Source organism: Mobula birostris, unplaced genomic scaffold (assembly GCF_030028105.1).
Source record: "Mobula birostris isolate sMobBir1 unplaced genomic scaffold, sMobBir1.hap1 scaffold_676, whole genome shotgun sequence".
Classification (NCBI taxonomy): Eukaryota; Metazoa; Chordata; class Chondrichthyes; order Myliobatiformes; family Myliobatidae; genus Mobula; species Mobula birostris.
The window spans coordinates 151706-179547 of NW_027278395.1; the positions used below are offsets into that span (position 1 = coordinate 151706).

The 27842-nt window shown below is 40.1% G+C and overlaps 1 long non-coding RNA gene across 1 annotated transcript in view; it reads left to right on the forward strand.

Annotated features, from left to right (window-relative positions):
• Positions 1 to 25931, forward strand: part of LOC140193653 (uncharacterized) — a 41219-nt gene extending 15288 nt beyond the window's left edge. Inside the window, exons 2-3 of the long non-coding RNA XR_011884909.1 lie at positions 20043 to 20139; positions 25590 to 25931. This is a non-coding gene — a long non-coding RNA (uncharacterized lncRNA). The remainder of the gene's footprint in view (positions 1 to 20042; positions 20140 to 25589) is intronic.
• The last annotated feature ends 1911 nt before the right edge of the window (positions 25932 to 27842 follow it).

Sequence of the window (27842 nt, forward strand, 5' to 3'; positions counted from 1 at the left end):
AACACTTTGATAATAAATGTACTTAGAACTTGAAAAATGCAGTATTAATTACAATAGTCCAACTTCCTTGTACATTGTCCATCGTGCTTCAAGAATTAATACTTTGAACTGTGCTACAACCAAGTCATTAAAACATATCAGATTTGAATTTTTGGATATTAAGACAAAATTCCGGTCATTTAACGTTAAAAGTTAAATTCCTAAACTCCGTCCCAATCTATATTTATCGAAGAAGTAAGTTTTATGTGACCAGTAAGAGCAGCACAAGCTCACATTTAGACAGGAACTTGCATTTCATCTACTGTGCATACATCATATAACAGACCAGAAATCTCTGTTCCGGTGGCTGCCAGGTCATGGTGAAGTTTCAGACATAAAATAACATCTAGTCTATTTCTCTCCCAGAATTTGATTAAATCACTGTACACAGGCTTCTTACTTGTCAGTTTTTGTGTATTCCAACATATGTGATGTTTGAAATGCTGGAGTTACCATCAATCTTATCTAATTTTACTCATATTTTATTAACAACGTAGAAGGAAGTCTGTCAGCCCCTTAAATTGATGCTGACTCTCAGAGCAATCTGCCCTGTCCCATTCTTTCACTCATTTCCCTGAAGTCCTCTCTCTCTCTTTCATATGTCATCAACTCTCTCCGCTTCCACAGTTTCCTTCCACTCATCCACAACTCTGGCAATTTATAGTAGCCAACTAATTTGTCAAAAATCAAAAGGAATCCACGAAGTCACAGGGAGAATGCACAAACTCCACAGAAATATTCCAAAGTTCAGTGTCAAACTTGATATGCTTGAACTGTGCAGCAACAGCTATGACTGTCATATCTGTTACACTTCTGACAATTTTTTTAGGTTAGTTGTATTATAAAAAAGATGAGAAGTGCTTATGCCATCTTCAGAATGAATATGCTCTATGTGCATTGAGCTGGATTTCTGTTTTACTGTGAAATTTGTGCATTCCTAATATAATACAAATAACCATGTATAGTGTTGCACACAAGGGAGACGAGGGTATACTTAAATGAACAATATTAGGCAAAGAAAATTCAGAGACTCAATAAGAGGAGTGGGAGAAGCTAAAGGCGGCGCCAGGGGTTTTTGCAGATCTGGGCAACTTACTCCAGTTCATCTGGGGGGGGCTTTGGGGTTCTAAAGTTTTTCTATTATTCATTCTTCGGGTTTTTTCTTCTTTCTGGTTCATGCATGTCTGCAAAGAGTAAGGATTTCAAGTTGTATGCATTCTCTGATATTAAATTGAACCATTGAACCACTGAACCATTATTGAAACAGGAAACAGATGGAATTTAGTCTAGTTTTAATGTAAGTTTTACTCTTCAGGCTTCTTCTCCCTTCATATTCTGGCTTCTTCCATCTTCCTTTTCAGTCCTGATAAAGAGTGAGTCTGAAATGTTAACTGTTTATTCCTCTGCATAGATGCTGCCTGACCAGCTGAGTTCCTCCAGCATTGTTTTTGTGTTGTTCTGGATTTCCATCAGCTGCAGAATCTCTTGTGTTTAGGTTTTATTCTTAACTTTATATATTATTTTGACATACTTTACAGTTGTCGTCACAGTGCACTGCCCATTTGATCATGAAATCAACGTACCTTAGGTTTGGACCTTAAACTAAGTAAATATAGGACAATTGGACCAAGGTTTAAGATATTTTGAAGGAATACACTGATCTTCTATATAGGATTGGCTATAGTAAGAGAGAGATTATAGTTGGCATCATACTCTACCTGTTTTCAGTTTTCACCCCCCTTTGCTTCTATTATTCTTTCTTATTTTCATCTTTCTCCATTCTATCCAACACTTTCTCTCTCCCTATGCTTGTTTCATCTTAATTGCCTTTCTTTAACTTTATTTTGTCTGCAAGGTGTGGTGTGGTGTGGTGTGGTGTGGCATAATTACACCATGGAGTTTTTGTTTATAATTCAGTTCAGGCAGGGTTTAGTTTTCATACAGTGTTTGACAAAATCAGGCATTTCATCTATTGAAGAATGTTCAGGAGGGATCAAATCTTGTTTTTTATAAAGCACAGTTAAACTGATAATTGTAAGAACAATTATAGGATAGTTCAGAATTTTCCGTGATTATTATCCCAAAAATATTTCATTACATCATGATCTGTTTTATCTTCACTCCCTTTCCAATGACTTGATTGAGGAGCTTAAGGTAAAAGAACCCTGAGGAGGCAGTAATTATAACATGATAGAATTTACACTGCAATTTGAGAGGGAGAAGCTAAAGTGAAATGGATCAGTATTACAGTGGAGTGTAGGGAATTACGGAGGCATGAGAGAGGAGCTGGCCAAAACTGATTGGAATGGAACACTAACAGGATGACAGCAGAGCAGCAATGGCTGGAGTTTCTGGGAGCAATTCAGAAGGTGAAGGAGAGATACATTCCAAAGAAGAAGCATTCTAAAAATAGGATGATACAACCATAGCTCACAAGGAAAGTCAAAGTGAACACAAAAGTCAAACAGAGGGCATATAATAGAGCAAAAATCAATGGGAACTTAGAGGAATGAGAAGCTTTTAAAAGCAAACACCAGGCAAATAAGAAGCAATAAGGAGCAAAAGCATGAAAATGGAAGGTAAGCTAGCCAACAATCTTAAAGAGGATATTGAAACTTTTTCAGATATATAAAGAGTAAAAGAGGCGAGAATAGGAAGTGAACCACTGGAAAATGATGCTGGAGAGTAGTAATGGCAGACAAACTGGATGTATTTTGCATCAGTCTTCACTGTGGAAGACACTAGTGGTGAGCCAGATGCTCAAGAGTGTCAGGGGTCAGAGGTGAGTGCAGTTGCTATTACTACGAGAAGGGAAACTGAAAGGTCTGAAGGTGGATAAGTCACATGGACCAGATGGACTACAACTGAAAAGGTAGCTGAAGAGATTGTGAAGACCTTAGTAATGATATTTCAAGAATCAATAGATTCTAGAATGGTTCCAACAGACTAGAAAATTACAAATGTCAATCCACTGTTCAAGAAGGGAGAGAGGCAGAAGAAAGGAAATTATAAGCTAGTTAATCTGACCTCAGTGGTTGGGAAGGTGTTGGATTTGATCATTAAGGATGTAGTTTTGGGTTACTTGGAGGCATGTGATAAAATAGGCTGTGGTCAGCATCGTTTCCTTAAGGGAAAATCTTGCCTGACAAATCTGTTGCAATTCTTTGAAGAAATAACAAGCAGGATAGACAAAGGAGAATCAATGGACGTTGTGTGCTTGGATTTTCAGAGTGCCTTTGACAAGTTGTTGCACATGAGGCTGCTTGGTAAGATAAGAACCCATGGTATTATAAGAAAGCTACTAACATTGATAGAGTATTGGCTGATTGGCAGGAGGCAAAGAGTGGAAATAATGGAAGCCTTTTCTGATTGGCTGCTGGCAACTAATGGTGTTCTGTCAGGGTCGATGTTTTGTTGTACGTCAATGATTTGGATGACGGACTTGATGGCTTTATGGCCATTGATGATACAAAGATCAGTAGAGGGGCAGGTAGTGTTGAGGAAGCAGGGAGGCTGCATAATGACTTGGACAGATTACAAGAATGGACAAAGAAGTGGGAGATGGAATACAGTGTTGGTACGCACTTTGGTAGGAGGAATGAAAGCATAGACTATTTTCTAAATGAGAAGAAATTTTAAAATCCAAAGTGAAAAGGGACTTGGGAGTCCTCGTGCAGGATTCCCTGAAGATTAATTTACAGGTTGAGTCAGTGGTGAGGAAGCCAAATGCAATTTTAACCTTCAGTTCAAGAGGACAAGAAAATAAAAACAAGGATGTAATGCTGAGGCTTTAATGCTGAGGCACTGGTGAGATCTCACTTGGAGTATTGTGAGCAGTTCTGGATCCTTACCTAAGAAAAGACGTGCTTACATTGGAGAGGGCTCAAAGGAGATTCACGAAAATAATTCCCAAAATAATAGTGTTGTCATATGATGAGTGTTTGACTGGCACTCTACCAGCTAAAATTTAGAAGAATGAGGGAGGATCTCATTGAAACTTATCAAATGTTGAAAAGCCTCGAAAGAGCGGATATGGAGAGGATGTTTCCTTTAGCAGGGGAGGGATATCCATTTAGAATGAAGATGAAGAGAAATTTCATTATCTAGAGGGTTCCAAAGGGTCTGATAAGTTCCCCCACCATTTTGTGTGCGTTGCTTGGATTTCCATCATCTGCAGATTTTCTCTCATTTGTGTTCAGATCCACTCATCCTCTTTTACAATTGCTGGAGGCCACACCCTAAATTATAACCGAGCTTTTGTCCAGTGTCATGCTGTGATCATGGCTTCAGGTCCCACAACAACATGAGGATCTTTCCACTGACCTGAATCAATAACATTTTCTTTCCCCGATCTACTGTCCGTTTCTAGGGTTTTACGTTCTAATTTAATGATACATTCATTTTGTGACTTTAATACAAAAAGATATCCCAAGGTGTCTGAAGGGATACAATCAGACAAAAATGGATGAGGTTATCTCTAGGGGTTGTGACCCAAACAGAGATGGGAGATTTCAGAGAAATGTAGATGTTGGGAAGGGAGATGTTGCAGTGCTGTTGGAAGATAAGGGAGGAGGAAAGCTGGGAACATGGAACTGGAAATCATTGGACTGGATACCACTATAATTCAGGTTGATCAGAACTATTAGGGAATAGGACTTGCCACAGGATGCAGCAAGGTAGCGGGATTGCCAAACCTTTAGTGAAAGTAGATAATAATGAGAGAGAGGGCTTGTCAGAGAAGCAATGGAGCAGAGGCTAACCTGGCTGATAAAGATATGGATGAGGATTACAAGGCGTTGGTTGTGAGCTTTACTTACATATAGTAGCTAGTTCATATTGCTTTGCCTTAATACTGGTGATTCTGATTAATACTGGTCTACAGCATTTTAGAACTTCCTTGGGTACTTAAGCCTTCACATACTTTGTTCGATTGGTAGGTTTTGCAAAGAGGCAGACAACAACAGATAGCATGATATAAGACAGTCTGTCATGTCCTTTCAGGAGCTGGTCAAGCAAGAGCAAAACTGCACAGCACACTCTTCAAAAGTGTTACTGCTTCCTCCATTTTACATTGTGTGGTGCAAATGGTTCTCTACTTCCTCAATTTGAAGGTAATGATGATGGAGAAAAGGGGAAGGTTCACCCACCTGTCAACATGAAGTTGGTTCCCTGCAGGAACAGCAACTAGAACAAAAAAGGGGAGAGAAAGTCCCCATTTTTCTTGGAACCGAAGGTTAATCCCTGTAAAGTTGATAAACACTGCCTGCTCATCTAGTTCACAAAATCCTTCACAATTATGCACGTCATGGTAGGGAATGTTTCCACAGGTCACTAAATTCCATCTCATTTGGAGACAAGCATTCTATAGGACAACAGTAAACTTCCATGGGGATTTTTAATTGATGGTTCTGAAAAACAAAATACACTTGCTCTGTATTAGTGTTGAATCCTATCAACAAAGGTTTTACTTTAATTGAAGCCTTTGGAACTGAAAGTCTGGTGGGATGGACAATCTTTGACCAATGTACTGTATGTTCGCTTCATGCTCCAATTTTAAAATACAAGTTCTGCCCTGTGCCTTCCATTCATGTTAGCAAACTTATTGCTTTTGCTCTCAATCTTATGAAATGTCCTTGAAGGAAGTGTACTTTAATGCAGTGATTTTGAATGTATTCAACCTTTACTCTTTGTCAAAGATTTCCCTTTCAGTCGAGTTTCCTTTGCTTATAGGTGCCAAAAAAGAGCGTATGAAAGCTTAAAAGTAGAGCTGTTAGAACTACAGGATGGGGATTAGTAAGGAAGGCTTGGTTAACTGGTCACTAACTACCAATTTAGAAAACAAAATCTGTAAATTACAGTGACAGGAACCTCCGTCTGTATTATACTTTAGTGTGATTTAGAGTCTCAGGATGCTGCATAATAAAATAGAATAAAATGTGAAAAAGAGCCTTTGAAGAAGATGTTAGGAAGTTGGTAAACAGCATGATCAAAAGAGTAGGCTTTGAGGAAAGCCAAAGGAGGAGAAGATTGGAAAGGGACTTGAGAACATGGGGCTTAGACAGTGTCAGGCATGGGCGTCATTGGTGAAGTAATTTAGTTAAGGAATTCACAGGACAGCAGAACTGAATGAGCTTTGAGATCCCATAGGATTGCAGACACATGATGAAGGAAGAAATTTAAAGGCAAGGATGAAATCTAAATTGGAAGTATTATTGAACATCAGCAGACATAGGGCAAAGATTGAATAGAAATTCCTTTATTAGGAAATGTAAACCAGAGACCTGGCTGATCTCTCTTTTTAAGAATGTGGAAGAATAATCACATTTTAGTCTTTTTTACATTATAAGCAATGAGACTGGGTATAAACCTATAATTTTTCTATAAATAATTGTGAAGTTAAGGATAAGATGCCATTCCGGAAGAAATGTATCACTCCCAGTAAGCTGGAGGTCCAGAATATTTAGAGATTTCTGAGGTGATTGGCTTGCATATACAACTGGTAGTACATTAACTTTCAGATATTAAAAATACTTACAGACATATATATTCTTGATGGATATCCAATCCAAAAGTGATATATTAATCTAAAAATCATCTAAAGCTGAAAGTATTTTATGCATGATGGTTAAAATCATGGCTCCACAGAAATAACAAAACTAATATCAAGCCTGCAAAGGGTGAATATAATATTCATTAAACCATTCAGTGAGCAAGCTATGTAACAGGAAATTCAGCAGATGAGTTCCCCTGAAGGTATGGTGGGCCCTTGCTGAATAAGTTGAGAGCTACTCACAGGGATCTAAGTTATTGCAGGTAAGAGATTTTTGCTCAGTCCTAAAAATGAATCTCTTGCCATAACATATGCCATATCCACTACTTTTTGTAGGATTTTCCATCCAAGGGCAATGGTGTTTCCATACCAGGCTGTAATGCAACCTGTCGATATAGTCCCCACTACACATCTATAGAAGTTTGTCGAAGTTTTAGATGTCATGCTGAACCTTCGCAAACCCCTAAGGTAGAAGATGCACTGATGCACTGCTGTGTTTGCTTTGTAATTGCACCTATGTGGACAGAGCCTCTGAGATGATAAAATGATAATGATTTTAAAGCTGCTGACTCTCTTCCCCTCTGATCCCACAAACAGGACTGGTTCATGAGCCTCTGGTTTCCTTCTCCTGAAGTCAATAATCATCTCCTTAGCCTTGCTGACATTGAGTGAGAGGTTGTTGTTGTGGCACCACTCAGCCAGATTTCCAATCTCCCTCCTGTGTGCTGATTCATCTCCACCTTTGATTCAATTTATGACAGTGGATTCACCAGCAAACTTGAATGTGGCACTGGAGGTGTGCTTAGCCTCACATTCAGAACTGTAAAGCGAGTAGAGAAGGGGGCTAAGCACAAAGCATTGTGGTGATTGCGGACGAGATGTTATTGTCAATCCAAACTGACTGGGAACTGCAAGTGAGGAAAACAAGAATCCAACTGCAGAAGGAGGTATTGAGGCTAATGTCTTGCAGCCTATTGATTAGGTTTGAAGGCATGATAGTATTGAATGTATTCGATAAAGAGCATCCTGATGCGTGAATCCTTGCTGTTCAGATATTCTAGTGTTGAGTGAAGAACCAATGAAATGGCATTAGCTGTGGACCTGTAGTGCTGGTAGACAAACAAAAACATCCTCTGACTCTCCTTTATCTATCCGGCCTATTATTTCCTCCAGGAATTCCAACAGATTTGTCAGGCAAGATTTCCCCTTTTGAAAACTATGCTGATTTTGGTTTATTTTATCATGATTCTCCAAGTACTCCAAAATCTCAGTCTTAGTAATAGCCTCCAACATCTTTTCAACCACTGAAGTCAGGCTAACTGGCCTACAATTCCTTTTCTTCTGCCCTACCTCTCCATTCTTAAAGTGTGGAGTAACAATTGTAATTTTCCAGGAACCATTCCAGAATCTTGTGATTCTTGACAGATCATTACTAATGCCTTTTACAATTTCTTCAACTACCTCCTTCAGAACCCTGGGGTGTAGTCCATCTGGTCCAGGTGACTTATCTACCTTCTAACTTTTTAGCTTCCCAAGTACCCTTTCCTTAGTAATAGCAATGACATTCACTCTGCTCCCTGACACTCTTTCTGGCATTCTGCTAGTATCTTTGTGAAGGCTGACACAAAAAACTTACTCAGTTCATCTGCATTTCTTTGGCTTCCATTATTACCTCTCCAGCCTCATTTTAAAGCAATCTGATACCCACTCTTGTCTCTATTTTGCTCTTTATATATCAGAAAAAACTTTTTGTATCCTCTTTTATATTATTGCCTAGCTTACTTCCATATTTCATCATTTCTCTCTTTGTGGCTTTTTTAGTTGCTTTCTGATGGTTTTTAAAAGCTTCCCAATTATTTACCTCCCCATTAATTTTTGCTATATTATATGCCCTCTCTTATATGACAACTTCTCTTGGCGGTCACAGTTGCCTCATCCTCCATTTGGATTGCTTCTTCATTGTTGGGGTTTATATTTCCTGTGCCTTCTGAATTTCCTCCAGAAATACCAGCCATTGCTGTTCTGACATCATCCCTGATAGCATCTGCTTCCAATCAACTTTGGCCAGCTCCTTTCTCATGCCTCTGTAATTTTACTCCACACTGATTTTAGCTTCTCCTTCTCAAACTGTAGGGTGAATTATATCATATTATGATCACTGTCTCCTAAGGGTTCCTTTACCTTAAGCTCCCTGATAAAACCTGTGTCATTCCGTAACCACCCAGTTCAGAGTAGCTGATGCCCTAGTGTGCTAACCACAAGTTGCACTAAAAAGGCATCTAGTGGGCATTCTATAAATTCTGTCTCTTAGAATCCAGCACAACATTCCCTCTAATATTCTTATATTTTTTTATGGCTTCACAGACCGACCATTGCTCTGAGCAGGAAATTATGTGACCTAAAAGCTGCTCCTGCTGAAGGATCTCAGCCCGATACATCAACTGTACTCTTTTCCATAGATGCTCATGTCAGAGACAACTTAGGCTTCTTGATCATGGACTTTGCATCAAGCTAGAGAAGTCCAAATTTCATGTAACCACTATTTCATTTTTGGGCTTCATCTCTAATGGCAATCTCAAGATGGACCCTAGTAAAATGCTGGCAGTCGGAGATTGGTCACAACCATCCAGTGTGAAACAAGTCCAATGATTCCTGGGACTTGTCAACCCTTATTGAAAGTTCATCAGAGACTTCAGCTCAATGGCAGCTCCACTCTCAGTAATAATCAAGAGATCCACTGGCCCTTTTGTTTGAACTACTGAAGTGAAAGCTGTCTTCACAGACCTCAACAGCAGTTCACAATACCTTCCATTTTGGTTGCACATAACCTGGTCATTCACTTCATCGTGGAGTGGATACAGTGTTGTCTTAATAGACACCGTCAGACAATAAACTGCACCCGTGTGCATTTTTTTTCTGGTGGCTATTCCTGGCAGAGGTAAACTTATGACATCCAGAATCAGGAGCTTCTTGCAGGTAAGTTAGCTTTGGAGGAATGGTGTCACTGGCTTAAGGGAGCCAAAAACCCTTTTATCGTTTGAACAGACCACAAGAACCCGGCTTATATCCAGGAGGCCAAGAGGCTGAATTCCAGGCAGGCCAAGTGGTCTTTCTTCCTTAACCACTATAATTTCATCCTGACCTATCGATCGGGGTCAAAGATCCTGAAGCCAGTTGCCTGGTCCTAGCAGTTTGATAAACCAGAACAAGAGGAGCAGCCTACCACCATTTTGACACGAGACAAGGTGGTAGCACCCATTCATTGGGGAATTGGCACTCTAGTTCACAAGGCCGAAGTGCAAGGGAAATTCCTAAGAATAGACCTCTGGGTCACCTGTTCATCCCAAGTTCTATCCAGTCCCAGGTACTCCAATGGGACATTCATTGAGAACGTCCTTTCACTCAGGGATTGCTAGGACCCTCAAGTTTATCAAGTGGAGGTATTGGTGGCCCGGAATAATGAAGGAGGTGTGTGGCCAGAACAAGGACCCCTGTATCCAGCCTCCACCCCCTACCTGTTCTGGACAGACCATGAGCGCACATCTCCATGGACTTTGTCATGGGTTTTCCTCCTTCCAAGGAGAAGACCATTATCCTTTTTGAAGGCCTGCAAATTCATCCCCTTGGACATACTTCCATCTGCAGTGGAGATGGCCACAATTGTCCTGCATCAGGTCTTCTAGATCAATGGTTTTCCAGTGGATATTGTGACAGATCACGGTCCACAATTTGCATTATGTTTCAGGAGGGTGTTTTGCAAACTGATTGGGACAACAACGAGTCTTTCCTCTGGGTTTCACCGACAGTCCAGACGGAGCAGGTGAACCAAGATATGGAAAGTACGCTAAGATGCCTGGCCTTTGAAAGACCAGATGAGTGGAAAAACCATTTGATGTGGGCAGAGGTCACCCACCATACCTTACGACATTCAGCACATGGGATGTCGTCTTCCAAATGCCAAACTGGGTATTCTCCGCCACTCGTCCCTGATCAGGAGGCTAAGGTTGGGCTTCCTGTGGCAGAAGATCTTGTCCAGCACTGCAAGGAGAGGTGGACTAGGACAAGGGAGATTTTGTTAGCTTCTACCCAGAGGCTGAAGTAAAGGCGATTTCCAGGAGAACACAGAGACCAGTTTTGCAGCCTGACTCAGGAGCCCAAGAAATTGGCGCCCAAGTTCATTGGACCCTTGAAGATTTTCAGAAAAGTAAACCCTCTGGCCTACACCTTGCGGTTCCTCAAGACCCTCAGGATCAATTCCACTTTCCACATTTCCAAATTAAAACCTATCTGCACCAGACCCTTAACTTGATGGCATGAACATCAATGTCTCAAACTTCCAGTAATGCCTCCTTCACCATTTCTCATCCCCTTTTCCCTCTCTCATGTTAACTCCTTGCCCGCCCATCATCTCCCTCTGGTGCTCCTCCCCACTTTTTTTTCTTCCATGACCTTCACCAATCAACTTCTTTGCTCTTTGCTTCATTCCTGCCCTCCAGGTTTTACCCGTCACCTGCTGTTTCTCTCTCCCCTCCCCCCACCTTTCAAATCTCAGCTTTTGTTCTCCAGTCCTGCCAAAGGGTTTCGGCCTGAAACATTGACTGTACTCCGTTCCATGGATGTTGCCTGGCCTGCTGAGTTCCTCCGGCATTTTATGTGTGTTGCTAGGACTTATTCAATACAAATTTCCTATGCCTGACATATGCTTCCTTCCTTTCCCTGCTCAAACCATCAACAGTCTTTATTAACTAAGGCTCTATAATCTTAGCATATTTACCTCTTATCCTAACGTGTTTTTATTTATTGTGAGAGGAATTAGAAGCAAAAGTGTGGAGATTATCCTTCAGTTAAATAGGATATTGGTGAGACCACATCTGGATTCCGGTGTAAGTTATTGTTTTGTTTTATTTAAGGAAAAATGTAAAAGCATTTCAGAGAAGGTCAGGAAATGCCAGGAATGGATGGGAATGGAGAAAGGTTTGATAGGCTGAGCTTCTACCACAGGAAGTTAGAAGAGCGAGAGGTGGCTAGACTGTATGGCTTGCCAGAGTGAATATGCAGAGATGTACCTCTTGTGATCTCTGCTTACAAAATAAAGGGTCCCTCATTAAGACAGGGTTAAGGGAAGACAAAAGTCTCTCAAGGTCTTGTGGGACTTTGCAACTCTCTGCCACTAAAGATAGTGCAAGTAGGATCTTTGAATAGTTTTAAAGCTGAGTTAGGTAAATATTTGTTAAGCAAGTGGGTGAAGGCTTGTGGAGGAGGATGGAAATGTGTAATTGAGTTATAGTCACATCAATCATGATTTTACTGAGTGACAGAAAGGGCTCATGGGGTCAAAAGGCCTATTCCTGCTTCTAATTCATATGTTTGAATGCGTTAGTTTAGCATAAAGCTGAGCTAGCAAAGGAATCATTACAGCCAGTGATCTTACATGTGCATATGGTTTTTAACATTGCAAAATATAAATTCCACCATGGAAGATGGATGTAGCAGCTGAATTCATACAATAGAATGCATATAAAGTGGAGAAGTTTCATTTGATGGATGCAAATGAAATATAAATCTGAGTTTGTGATCAAAACTCCCACTGGAGATTAGAGGGATATTCTCAGACTTTTTTTTAGCATCCATTGTAGGCTGTGATATGTGTTAGGCATGTTCAATTTGCTCATTTGTTTCACATGCAGAAGGACTTTAGCTAAACATTTTATGTCCAAATGTAAATGGATGCCAACAGTATAAATATTGCAATGAGTGATTTTTACTTTGTGCAAAAATGTTGCCATTGCGTTCAGTGTTACAGCAGTTGAGATTTGCTCCCTATCAGCTGTGATGATAAATATATCACATGAAATGGTACCAAGTCCTAAGGTACAGAATGGCTTGGTCAACAGCAATCACGAAGAAATGTCTGGTGTTCTGTTACATGAAAGGGAGAGGTTTGCTTAGATACTGCCTCTTGATCAACTTCAAATCAGTTCTGCTGGAAGTGCATAAAAGAACCAAACTATTTTTGACACTTTGGTTAGAGACTTCAGCAAATCAAAGGCATGCTGAACTACTGTATGAATTCACATGATACATGAGGAGCTAGCATATGAAGAAAGTAACAAACACCAGAAAATACAGCTCTGGATTGTTGTAACCATAGATGGAATCTCCACAACACTTCTAGAGTTTAAATGAGGCTTTATGTTTCTTTTGAACCATAAGACCATAAGACACAGGAGAAGAATTAGCCCATTCAGCCCATCGAGTCTGCCTTGCCATCCTATCATGGCTGATCCCAGATCCCACTCAACCCCATACACCTGCCTTCCCGCCATAACCGATCAGGGAACTAACAACTTCCACCTTAAATATACCCATAGATTTGGTCTCCACCGCAGTCTGTGGCAGAGCATTCCACAGAGTTACTACTCCCTGGCTAAAATAATTCCTCCTTACCTCTGTTTTAAAGGGTTTTCCCTCAATTTTAAGGTTGTGCCCTGTAGTTCTGGATATCCCCACCACAGGAAACATCCTCTCCACATCCACCCTTTCTAGTCCTTCCAACTTTCGGTAGGTTTCAATGAGATCTCCCTGCATTCTTCTAAATTCCAGTGAGTACAGGCCCAAAGCTACCACACGCTCCTCATATGTTAACCCCTTCAGTCCCAGAATCATCCTCATAAACCTCCTCTGGACTCTCTCCAATGACAACACATCCTTTCGGAAATATGGGGCACAAAACTGTTGACAATATTCCAAGTGTTGCCTGACTAGCATCCTATAAAGCCTCAGCATTATTTCCTTGTTATTATGTTCTATTCCCTTGAAATAAATGCCAACATTGCATTTGCCTTCTTTACTACAGACTCAACCAGTAAATTAACCTTCTGGGAGTCTTGCACGAGGGCTCCTACGTCCCTCGCCACCTCTGAAGTTTGAAACTTCTCCCCATTTAGATAATAGTCTGCACTATTGTTCCTTTTACCAAAATGCATTATCATACATTTCCCAACACTGTATTCCATCTGTCACTTCTTTGCCCATTCTTCAAACTTGTCTAAGTCCTTCTGCAATCATATTGCTTCCTCAGCACCACCTACCCCTCCACCTATCTCTATATCATCTGCAAACTTTGCCACAAAGCCATGAATTCCATTATCCAAATCATTGACAAACAGTGTGATAAGTAGCAGGCCCAATACTGAAAACTGAAGAACACCACTGGTCACTGGCAGCCAACCAGAAAAGGCTCCTTTTATTCCCACTCACTGCCTCCTGCCTGTCAGCCATTTCTTTATCCATGCCAGTATCTTCCCTGTAACGTCATAGAATTTTATCTTGTTAAACAGCCTCATGTGTGGTACCTTATCAAAAACCTTCTGAAGGTCCAAGTAAATGGCATCCACTGCCTCTCCTTTGTCCACTCTGCTTGCTACTTCCTTGAGGAACTCTAACAGATTCGTCAGGTAAGATTTCCCTTCATAGAAACCATGCTGACTTAGACTTATTTTATCATTAGTCTCCAAGTACCTGTACCTCAAAACCTCATCCTTAATAATAGACTCCAACACTTTCCCAGCCACTGAGGTTAGGCTAACTAGCCTATCATTTCCTTTCTTTTGCCTTAATCCCTTCTTAAAGAGTGGAGTAACATTTGCAATCTTCCAGTCCTCAGGGACCTTGCCAGAATCAAGTGATTCTTGAAAGACCATGACTGATCCATCCGTAATGTCTTCAGCAACATCTCTCATGTCTCTGGAATGTAGTCCATCTGGTTCTGGTGACTTATCCACTTTAAGTCCTTTGAGTTTGGCTGGCCAACAGCCTGTCTCTGAATGTGAATAAAACAAAGGAGATGGTTATTGACTTCTGGAGGACAGGGAGCAAACATCGATGACTCCTCCGTGGAGATCGTTAAGAGCACCAAATTTCCTGGTGTTTACCTGGTGGAGAATCTCACCTGGTCCCTCAACACCAGCTCCATAGCAAAGAAAGCCCAGCAGCGTCTCTACTCTCTGCAAAGACTGAGAAAAGTCCATCTCCCACCCCCACCCCACCCTCACCACATTCTACAGAGGTTTTATTGAGAGCATCCTGAGCAGCTGCATCACTGCCTGGTTCAGAAATTGCACCATCTCAGATCACAAGACCCTGCAGCAGATAGTGAGGTCAGCTGAGAAGATCATTGGGGTCTCTCTTCCTTGCATTACAGATGTTTACACCACACGCTGCATCCACAAAGCAAACAGCATTGTGAAGGACCCCACGCACCCCTCATACAAATTCTTCTCCCTCCGGCCATCTGGCAAAAGACACCGAAGCATTCGGGCTCTCATGACCAGACTATGTAACAGTTTCTTCCCCCAAGCCATCAGTCTCCTCAATACCCAGAGCCTGGACTGACACCAGCCTACTGCCCTCTACTGTGCCTATTGTCTCATTTATTATTTATTGTAATGCCTGCACTGTTTTGTGCACTTTATGCAGTCCTGGATAGGTCTGTAGTCTAGTGTAGTTTTGTGCTGTTTTACATAGTTCAGTGTAGTTTTTGCATTGTCTCAAGTAGCACCATGGTCCTGAAAAACGTTGTCTCATTTTTACTGTGTACTGTACCAGCAGTTATGGTTGAAATGACAATAAAAAGTGACTTGACTTGACTTGACTTGACTTGACTTTTCCTTTGTAATAACAATGGCACTCAGTCCTGCTCCCTGACGCTCAGACCTCTGGTACACTTCTTATAGCTTTTTTAGCTGCCTTTTGTTGGATTTTAAGCTTCCCAAGCATCCAACTTCCCACTCAATTTTGCTAACTTATGTGCCCTTTCCTTGGCTTTTATGCAGTCCTTAACTTTCATTGTCAGCCATGGTTGCCGACCCCTGCCATTTGAGAACTTCTTCCTCTGTGGGACATATCTATCCTACACCTTGTGAACTATTCCCAGAAACTTCAGCCATCTCTGCTCTGCCATCATCCCCGTCAGTATCCTCCTCCAATCCACCTGGGCAAGTTCCTCTCTCATGCCTCTGTCATTCCCTTTATTCCATTGTGATACTGATACATGTGAGTTATAGTTCTCACTCTCAAAACCCGCCAAATATGTTTTTAATTGTGAACATGTTTGCATCAATTATATTTCGTAAAGAATATTTAAAAACGATCAGTGGTTGAATTTCTCTGGGGATTCACAGATAATGAAATCTTAGCCATTGTGCAATACCCTTTATACTCATTCTTAATCAAACTTCATCCATCTTTTCCTTTTATGGATTTAATACAATAAGAATCTTTTTTCCCAAGTGTCTATTAAAGCAGCGGTCCCCAACCATCGGGCCACAAAGCAAGCACTACCAGGCCGCAAGGAAACGATATGAGTCAGCTGCACCTTTCCTCATTCCCTGTCACGCACTGTTGAACTTGAACAGAGGGTTGCCAACTGTCCCGTATTTGCCGGGACATCCCGTATATTGGACTAAATTGGTTTGTCCCATACGGGACCGCCCTTGTCCCGTATTTCCCCCGCTAAGGTAGGGCGTTCCTGTGAAACCTTTCGTGCCAAAATGGCGTGAAGCGAAGAAGTAATTAACATTAATTTATATGGGAAAAATTTTTGAGCGTTCCCAGACCCAAAAAATAACCTAACAAATCACCCCAAATAACACATAAAACCGAAAATAAATAACACTAACATAAAATAAAAGCAGGAGTGATTTGATAAATACACAGCCTATATAAAGTAGAAATAATGTATGTACAGTATAGTTGGGAAGATGAAGGCAAAACCGATCTGTGGGGGAAAAAATCGGCACGTACGTGCATGTGCACACAGGAGTCCACGCAAGGCTTCATGGTCATGGTAGTCTTTCCTGGGGTAAAGCGTCCCGGGATTTGACTGCTACTTTTGTCCCTTATTTGGGAGTGAGAAAGTTGGCAACCTTAACTGTAAAAGACATGTTGAGGTGAGTTTAACCCTACTTGAATACACCCCGCGCCCCCCCCCGCCCCGGTCGGCCGGTCGGCGGTGCAAAAAAGGTTGGGGACCCCTGTATTAAAGTGATTGTAATAAAACTGTCCAAAATTTTTTGACATTTGAGGCTTACTCATCTTGACCTCCTGCTTGCATTGCACCATCATTGACCAGTTGCTAAGTAGTTATTTTTGTTACATACTGTATTTATTTTGCATTTTTTCCCACTAACTAATCAGAAAGCAGTTAACAGCACTTGGTAGTATTAATCAATCAGAAGAAAGGAATATGATTCCTTATGTTACATCTCAGGCTATTTTGTAGTACATTTCACAACCTTTCTCCCACTCTTCGGCGCTATGTAAACTTTGAAATGCTTGACAAAGAGCTTAACTCTGCTTTTAACATCTACATTGTTTTTCATGATTCAATAAACATCTCCTTCTTTAGTTTTGGTGCAGACTTTGTAGCTGTTAACAATTGGATCAGTGCCTTACAAAGCTAACAAATAATAACACAACTCTCAAGTTTTTACTGTTCGAAGCAGATTCCTTCCTTTACTTCTCAGTTCGTTATTTCTTGGTATCAGACTATAACATAAATACTACAAGGACTTTACATGGCATATTGTCTGGACTTGCTTTACAATCACCCTCTTTTTATGTCTCTCGGCGTCTGTGACCTTTTGAAACATAAAGCATTCTCCAGGTTTGTTTTGGCCAGCTGCAAGGTTCTTAACATTAACATGCAGCCTTTGAAAACTCACTCCAAACTAATATTGCTTCCATTGATGTTTAGAAAGCCTTGATCTGGTGTAATAAAACATTGAGGCATTGGACTGTTTTTTAACCACTTTCAGAATAACAATCTTTTCACATAAATACTCCCCATAACATCTCATGTCAGCAAGACCTGACTTGTTGAGTATTTCAAAACTATCTTTTCACATATAAGCACAATACTATACATTAATACATATTGATAAAAATAATACAAATATTGCACACCTTTTGAGACGAGGTACAGAAAGTCAGATCCTTTACCTGACCCCTCTGTCTACTTGGAAAGCTGTTCTTGTAGGTGCTGCTGATCAAAGAAACATGGATGTAGAGTCACTGGCAGATTTGTGAACTGCAATCCTCTTGAATGGTGTTCTTCACTAACAGCGCAGGATTATTGAATATACCTCAGTATTCCATCTGTGTGACTGACCAGAGGGTCTGCAGGGGTCTTCTTGGCAATGTTATACTGTGAACTGCAATACACTAATTCTCATCGCAAGTATTTTATACCTTCAGTAAAACGTTACAATCACGAACATTAAACTAATTTTACAGGTATTTACAGTTACCTCATGCCTGATGTTCTAACATGCATTGCCAAACAGCTAAAATTAGGGAATTTAGAGAATGCTCCTTATATTTTACAGTGGAATAGGATAATAGAGATAAGGTTATTCAGATAAGGTGTTTGCCCACATTATCTGAATAACCAGCTAATCAGTACAAAAGGAGGCACGATTCCTGGTGTAGAATCCTAGTCTCATGATCACCAGAACATATTGTAAAGTTACGCATGGTGAACCAGAACCTGTTTATTCCCAAAATAAATGAACAAGTTTTGGTACATTTCTGAAGTCAAACAGCAAACTCTGAAAATATTGAACAGGTCAGAAGGCATCAGTGGAACTATGAAGCTTAATTAATTGGTAGATTGGTAAATTGGTTTATTAGATAGATATACTTTATTGATACCGAGGGAAACTGGGTTTCGTTACAGCTGCACCAACCAAGAATAGAGCATAAATATGGCAATACAAAACCACAAACAATCAAATAACAATATGCAAACTGTGCCAGTTGGAAATAAGTCCAGGACCAGCCTATTGGCTCAGGGTGTCTGACCCTCCACGGGAGGAGCTGCAAAGTTCGATGGCCACAGGCAGGAACAACCTCCCATGATGCCCAGTGTTGTATCTCGGTGGAATATGGCCGGAGTCCAACAGCAAAAAGTTCAATATCCGGGCTACAAACATGTTCCTTGATCGTAATATGACCAGGATTGCACCATCTGTTGTTAACCAGAACAGCAAGCCCCCAACTCCTTTACGCTTACCGCTCTCAGTGCACTTCCGGTCAGCCCGAACGGTCTGGAAGCCCTCTATGGAAACATTTTGGTCGGGTATGTCCTCGTGCAGCCATCATGTACCATTACTAATTCACATGTAGCAAGATACAATATAAAAAATTATTTTGCAAGCTATCCATACAGATCATTTAATTATATCAGTACATTGAAGGGAAAATAATAACCGAATATTATTGTACAAGTGTGGTGTAGAGACAATAAGACCAAGGGTTCATTTTATTCAATAGTCTTATCACAGCAGAATAGAAGCTGTCCTTCATTCTAGTTGCATGTGCTTCCAGGCTTTTGCATCTTCTGCCTGATGAGAGGGGGAAGAAGGGGGATTCCTTTATCAGAAATCTGGCTAAATTGCACAGATTATGATATAACAATTGTAACGCACTGTAAAGTTTCACTGCTAATGTAATGGCTTCTTTGTAATGTTCCCTGCGGAGGTAATGGTTTCTCTGTAGCAGCAATGTTTGGGTTATGGCTGGAGATAACGGGATGCATGTTAGCCAATAAGAGATTGGTCCTGTGTCTCATGAGTCTGGAAAGATGTGTTTTTTGCGGTCTTTTGCCTGAGGGAAGACATGTGAGGAGAGCGTTGGGAGGCCACCGGACAGAATGGACTGGGATCTGAGGGTCTGAGGGTCGTCGACATTCGGAGGAGACCAACGGACTACTGAGTGAGCGCCAACGTGATTTTGGACTTGACTTTGGCCCTTTTTTTGTTTATTTTCATTACTAACCCTAAATTCAGATTAAGATTCATAAAGTTCTATCATTTAATTGCATAAAGTGTACTGTCTGTTATTTTGCGTTATGGGTTTGCAACTGGGGGTATATTACACAGCATCCGCACAAACATGATTACCCAGTCTGGCAGGGCCAAAGGTTTATTCCCTCTAGATGAACACGAGCTGGGCGAGCCTAAGGGTCACACAATAAAAATAAATGTCTCTTTAAAATAGCTGACTGTCAATCAGTTGATCACCACAAATAAATTGCGTTGATTACTATAAACATTTGTAATAATACAGTATTTTGCTTTGGTAAAACGCTCTTGATGTTCACAGTAGTGGATGTTCAGCATTCCTCTTTGTTGTCTGTATTGTGAATGTGATCAAAATCACCAGGGAGACAGTGAAACAGGTGATATGGAAGTCTTCATTCATCACAACAAGCTGGCATTCTTCTGGAGACACTCACAGTAGACTCTCTCAAATTCAGAATTACATTTCATGTTTATACCCTTAAGATCAATGGTAATAGAAGCCAATTCAATACAATTTCAATGGTCGTACGGACATTGTTTACTTCAATACTTTGAGTTGACAGAGCTTCTTTTGAATTGCATATCTACAGTGGGAGACACCTCTGACTGTTCAAACACTTCTGCTGGGACAAACTAATTCAGAATCAGAATCAGATTTATTATCACCGGCATGTGTCATCATGTACAGTAAGTATATATATATATATATATATCTGTGTGTGTGTGTGTGTGCATTAAATAATTAAGTTAAAATAGTGCAAAATGAAAATAATGTTAAAAAATTACACAGGTGTCTAAAATCTACTGAAAACAGAGAGCCAGACACCCAAAATTAATGTCATTAGGGCTGACTCTGGGTACACAAATATCCTGAGTGCACAAATATTCCAGATATTGATTGCTGATTCTTGTGACCATGTTTGATATGTTAGGTAACAATATTAGCCTGGTCTGCAGCTTAACTCAAGTGATAATGGTGCAAATAATTTTAACAAATTGTTGCCTGGATTGATGGCAGACCAATTAGCACAACCCCATTGTCCTTTGCAAACCCTATTTCTTCGTCTGTGGGCCAGCCTGTGCTTTTAACATCAATTTACTGCTTGTAATTTACAATTTACATTAAGAACTGAAGACTGGTTCTTGTTTGAATACATATCTGCTATATTCACATATGTCCAGAATGTTCCCTAACACTCTGCCATTACTGAGCATGAGAGATCTAACAACCAACATGTTCATCAATTTACAGGTTGATATTTTAGTAGATCTACATGATATCACTTATAATTTCCATAGCTGGGGCAGGAATACTAAAAAGAACAGTCATTGGCAAAATTTTGAGCGAGTATATATTTATCAGGATAAAACAATGGACTGAAATGTTATCCCTCGCCTTCTTGCATTCTGGGTAAATAGTCGCAGCCTATCCAGTCTCTCGTTATAATTCATGCTGTCCAGTCCTTGTGAATCTCTTCTGCACCATTTCTGGCTCAATGACATCCTTCTTCTGACCAGGAGATGAGAATAGCACTCAGTACTCCAAATGTGGCCACATCAATGTCTTGTACAGATCAGAATCAGGTTTATTACTTTTGAAATATGTGGTGGTTTCTTTTGTTTTGAGGCAGCTGTGCAGTGCAAGGCATAAAAATTACCATAAGTTACGAAAAATAAAAAAGTCAAAAAGAGGAATAGTGAATGGTGGAGGGGAGGAAGTTTTTCCTAGAGTACTGGGTGTGCACCTTCAAACTCCTGCACCTCCTCTCTGATGAATATAATGAGAAGAGGCATTTCCTGGATTGTGAGGGTCCTTAATGATGGATGCTGCCTTTTGAAGGAGTCCTCAGAGGTGTGGAGGGCTGTGCCTGTGATGGAGCTGACTGACTCTACATACCTTTGCGGCCTTCCTTAATCAGCTGTAATGTGGCACCACATCTCCTGTACTCAGTGCCATGACCAATGACAGCAAGCAGGCCAAGCGCCTTCTTCACCACTCTGCCTACCAGCATTGATAATTTCAGGTACTCTCTGTTCAACAATACCATCCAGTGCTCTGCTCACAAGATTTATTTCCATCAAAGTAATTTACATAAAAATAGAAAGAAAAATGCAAATGATTATTACCTCTTTTACATAAATGCACAAAGTCAAGACACACTGCCCTACACCACCCATCACTCCCACCTTCCGAGGATGTAGTGTGGCTGCTCCTGTACTTGCTCCAGTGACTATGTAAAGAGTTCAGTCTGAAGAATGGAAGAAATCACACCAAATTTGACAAGAACAAATGGGAAATGAAAGTGCAAGATGATTTAGAATATGTATTGATCTGTTCTGCTTCTCAGTGTTGTATGTCGGGATGCAATGACACAGAAGGATGCACACTAGTGTTTCACCTCCATCGCATCAGCTTAAATCCAACACTTGGAATTGTGTTTATTTTCTCTATTGGCTGCAAGCATTTTGTGTAAAATAAAATAGGTGTATTGTCCCACCACCTCTAAATGGATGCCAGTCCACTTTGTTAAACTGCCTTTGATTCATCTTAAAAGGACAATTACAAATTAATTACACATGAGATAGTTGGTGTGAGAAATGCAGTGGTGATAAATGCTGGGCTCAAAAACGTTCTGAATACTGAGTTCATGAAAATTTGAGCTGGTGGGAATATCCTAACCAACCTCTAACACTAAAATATTTTGTGGCATTTTCCTTCATGGCGTTCATTAGGTCTCTCAAAGATAAATACATAAATCTCCTTTTTAAGTTCCTTTAATGGTACTGTCCCCTTTGTCCTGTAAATTACCAAAAATCAACTCCTTTAATATCACATAAGCAGGCTCCCTTAGGAACCCTTCAATCCTGCGCTACCATTCATGGTGATCTGCCCAAAGCTTCTTCTCCTTGTTCTGTCAGATCTCCACAGCATTCAATTCCCGGATGTTTCAAATAATTATCTGCTACCTCTTTAAATTTCACCAATGATCTAACTTCCACAATCTTCTGGGGCAAGGAATTCCAGATTCACTACCCCTTTGCAACAAAAGGTTCCTCAGAAACTCACTTTTAAATAACTGGTACTATAAAAGACTGTGTCAAAATTCCCATGCATAGAAGCATCATGACATCTAAATTATCAAGCCCCCTGTGCATCTAGCATGTTTCAATAAGATCACCTCTTATTTTCTCTAATGTCCAAAGAATATAGATCCATTTTCTTTTACTGATCCTGATAGAGCACATGTCCATCTAAGAAATTTACCTGCTGCACCTTTTTTGAATTACCTCTAAAGAAATAAACACAGAAAATGCTAGAAATGTTCAACAGGTCAGGCTGCATCTATGTGAAGAAAAAAAAAGCCACATTTCATGTCTCAGATCCTTCTTATTTTATTTTAGATTTCCAGCATCTGTAGTTTTGTTTTAAATTTCCAATGCCATTATATTGTATATCAAATGAAGAGACCAAAACTGCACACAATATTCCAATAGTGGCTTCACCAATGCCCTGCAACATTGAAACAATACTTCCCAGTTTCTAAACACTTGCACTCTTTAGATCCCTTCCAGTGAAGTTCATAACCTCTCATGGAACTCCACTTGTCAAGTTTTTGTCCACTGGTTCATCTTTATCTTTTGCAGAACCCTGCCATCATCATCATCATAACAAGCCCTTCCACCTATTTTCACATGATCAGCAAACTTGAATATCTTACACTCTGCCCCCTGCTAGTATGTGATGAATGGAGAGCCATTACTTGATCCTTCAGGCACTCCACATCCCGTTCTTGCAGCCCGAAAAAGAACTGCTTATTCCAATTCTCTGTCTTCTGTGATAACCAATCTTCAATCCATACTAGTGCTCTTCCCTCATGCCATGAGCTCTTGAGTAGCATCATTTAATGTGACACCTTGTCGAATAATTTCTGAAAATACAAATACACTCCCCTTTATTGACTCCAAGATCACTCACGTGATTTCTTCTTCATAAAACCATGTTGATTTTGTCTGATTATATTAAGCTTTACTAATTGCTAAATGACTAGTAATTTTTTTCTTGATTATGGACTCCAGCCTCTAATTAACAACAGTTTTAAGCTAACAGGGACCTGACAACTTGTCTTTCTTCAGTCCCATTAGCTTCCCTTGTGGTAGTGATTGTTACAAATTCCTTCGTGATATTTGAAACTAGCTCATCATATACCTATGGGATTTTTACAATGTCTTCGCCCACAATGGATGACGCAAGTGTTAATTTAACCTACCTGCTGTTTCTATTTCCCATTGTTCATTCCCCATTGTTGCTCTCCGGGGTCTCACTCTTACTTTATCTATCCTCTTCAAATTATTTAAACGGTTCAAATGGTTCAATTAACATCAGAGAATGTTTACAGTATACAACCTGAAATTCTTACACTTCACAGACATCTATGAAACAAGAAATCCCATGGAATGAATGATCGAAACATCAGAACCCCAAAGTCCTCCCTCCCCCTCCCACGCACAAGAAGCAACAAAAGCATCGACCCTGTTCGTCCCCCACTTCCTGTAGATATTAGAGATGAACTATATTTGTCACATGATCATTGAAATAGTGAAACACACAGTTCAATGCATTGTTTGCATCAATGACCAAAACAGTCTGAGGCTGTGCTGGGGGGGTGGGGGTGAAGCAGCCAGCAAGGGTCACCAAGCTTCTGGCATCAACATAACATATCCACAACTCACTAGCCCTAACCAGTATGTTTTTGAAATATGGGAGGAAACCAGAGCACCATGCAGTCACGGGGAGAATGTACAAACTCCTTACAGATACGAGCAGGAGTTAACCCCCAGTCTGTGTTTGCTGGCACAGTAAAGCACTGTGCTACTGTGCCATTCTTTTTATGCACACTCTTGCTGCTTGCTTTGATGTGACTTACCATTTATTCTCATAATCAATATTTTCTTCTTCCTTACTAATGTTTTAGTCTTTCACTACTGGTTCTTGTGATATTTTCAGTCCTTTTGTCTCCCATTGGCCTTTGTGTGCTACAAGACCTTAAGACATAGGAGCAAAATTAGGCCATTTGGCCCATTGAGTTTGCTCTGCCATTCCATCATGGCTAACTTATCCTTCTCAACCCCATTCTCCTGCCTTCTCCCTGTCACATTTGATGCCCTGACTAAGCAAGAACCTATCAACCTCCACTTGAAATATACCCTATGACTTAGCCTCCACAGACTCAGATTCACCTCCCTGCTATAGTCCTTGATAATATTTTCCATCACCACATCATAGTTCAAAAGTTCAAAAGCAATTTTATTATCGAAATATGTGCATATATTTCACCATATACTACCTTGAGATTCATTGAATAAATCATACAGTATATGTTTTATCTTTCTCCTGGGATCTCCCTTTCCCAACTCTGTTATAGGTATATTGTCCAGATATTCTTCCTAATCCCACCTCCTAGCTAATCCTAGACTGACTTCCACATGCTGCTCTGCACTCTTCAAAAAGGAAGTTTCAGTAGTGAATAAACAAGGTAAATAAACCATACCGGAGGCAAAAACCAAAAAATAAATGAAATGTGGAAGAGAGGAAGAGACAGGCATGGAACGTATATCAGAAAAAGTGCTAAAAGAAAAATGTAGATCTAAGAGCAGGATCAATCTGAGGAATAGAGTTGCTAGGGCATATTCTGGAGATGTGGAATACAGCAAATATTAATTTCAACAGCAAGCAGTCGTCAGATCTGAATATGGTTTGTAGATTGAGTTTTAAATGCAGTTCAGAACAATGGTCTTCCTGGAGTTGCATTTTGGGATTAATTGCAGGTCAGGAAATACCCACCAGACCTGAGATGTCTGCATATGTATGAATGCAGCTCAGAGATAGTGGCGATGAACAGTGGCTGTGTTGGTGTGAAGATCTAGGTATTTGAAAATCATATGTAACTCAGAAGAAGCATTATGAATTTAACTATAGAAATTGTCCTATTTCTTTACCTTTGTTCTTTAATGTATAAAAATGTGATGTAATGTTGGGTCAGCGAGCTTCTATCCAGAGTGACTCCAATGGCTGTCAACCTGTGTGTCCTGAAAAAAGACTTTTATACCACGTGTCTCTCCCTTGGCTTTTTTGACAGTCACAACAGAGAAAAAGAAGACATATCAAAGGACATCAAAGAAATCTAGAGGAAAAGGAGGAATCTAGAGATAAAGAAAGTTTGATTCACTGATTTATTGGCAGTGAGCCGGGGTGGATGGCAGGGAGCTGCGTGGCCTCAGTTACAGTAAGGACTCGGCCTCAAGCTGCGGTGTCATCTGTTTACGGCCACCAGGAGACAGGCGTTGGAGCCGCCTCGCTCCATGGGGGCTGATATCTTTAAGTGCTTGCTATCTTATATGTTCTATGTGTGCTATGTGCTGTGTGACTGTTGCTACTGTGTTTTCACCTTGGCCCTGGAGTATCACTGTCTCATGTGGCTGTATTCATGGGTATTTATGTAGGTTGAATGACAATTAAATTTGACTTGCATTGAATTGAATTAGTCTGGAATATGATGACTTAGAGCTGGAAAAGGACTGATCAAGAAACTGAAATTGAAGGAGGCAAGCCAAATATGTATATAAAAGAGAAAGGAATAAATAAATAATGTCAAAGATTAATGATAGAAAGAGAGAAATGGAAATACATGAACAATGTATTTTTACCTGCTAAACATTGCCAGCGCTGTTACTGGGTCAGTTGGTTGGCTGACGGTGCGGTCACAGAGAGAGTGGAAATGAAACAGAAATTTATTGTCAAGAATAGCATTTGGATTAATCAAGTCAGGAATTAAAACAATTGAGTACAAATGCAAATGCTGAGTTTGTGGTGAGGAGCCGGGTATTCTTTTTGGGGGGCTGTGGCATAATCTCTTCTCGGGCTTCCAGCCAGGTTCAGGTGTCAATTTTAACCAATGTTTCAATGACAAACTCCCCTCTCTTCATCGGGGATGATATTTAGGCATGTCTAATCTGGTGGTATACAGTATATACTCAACTCCCGTCGTCCATCCCTCCTGATTGGTTAGTCCTCAACCAATCAGGTTTCTGCTGTCCCTCCTTGTTTAAAATCATATTCAAGTTCTTACTTAGAGGGAGACCTTTGATTCTGTTGAAGTTCTTATTCTCATTCTTATTTTTATTTTCAATGGTAATGTGGAGTGGGCTCCAGCTCATTGGTCCAATTAGTTAATTGGGGCAGTTACTTATTTGGGGCAGTTCTTAAAATACAAAAACTAATTGAAAAAGTAGTTGAAATCCCCTTCATTTACTTGGGATATTCAGCCACTTAACCGGGTCAGGAGACCGTTGCTGAAGTTTCTAACTAGCGTCAGTTGTGTGGCCATTAAACACAACACAGTGTTTAAAGCAAACAGTTTTTAAGTAGTATCAGTTGCGTGTGTTTGTGTTCAAAAAGCAGTGTTTTATGTCGCTAATAGTTGGTGAGAAATAAGCAGTATAGCAATACAGAACTGTTTTTGCTCACTGCAGTTTCAAGCATTCATGCCTGGATATGCCAGAAACAGCTGGGAGTGAAAATGAAACTATTTCACTACTTCAACATGTCAAGAACTACAAAGAATTTGAAGGTATCAACATTTTCTTGAATGTTACAATGAAAGTGAAGGTTTGGAGGACACAATCATCAAATGCATTGTTTGAACTCGGTCCATTATCTGCATCAGGTGTCCGCACTGATATGTTCACAGTCAAACAAAGCACACAGCAGCATACACTGTGAATGAATTCCTTTGTTGATAACTATTAAGAACTACAGTTTTATAGTACTGTAATAGTATCATTAGTGTTCTAATTTATTCCGTATTTCATTTAAAGATGTAATTTGTTACTCATTTAAACAATAGTTCGTCTGCTTTATACATTTTTAGCTATTTCCATGAAACTTCAGCTAATTAGTTCAGCTGCTTAATTGGGCCCAGTTGTGCTGGTCTTGATGTGTCCCAGTTAAGCAGAGTCTACTGCATATCTAAAATAGAAACATGAGAAAATCTGTAGATGCTGGAAATCCAAAGCAACGCACACAAGAAGTTGGAGGAACTCAGTAGGCCAGGCAACATCTATGGAAAAGAGTAAACAATCAATGTTTCAGGTCAAGACATTTCAGCAGTTCAGTCAAAATATCGACTCACTGATTCTTGAGAATTTGGATAAAACGTGTTTTAATTTTGAAAAGAAAAACTTTTAAATGTTAAGAAATCTAAACTTATATGTTTATAGAACAAGGGCTCAGCAATCAAGCAATATTTCAATGCAACCTCCTGATTTTGTAATTTTTTATAAAATATGTGTTTTTCCTGTCATTACTTAGTTTTAGCTTTTGTCAACACAGT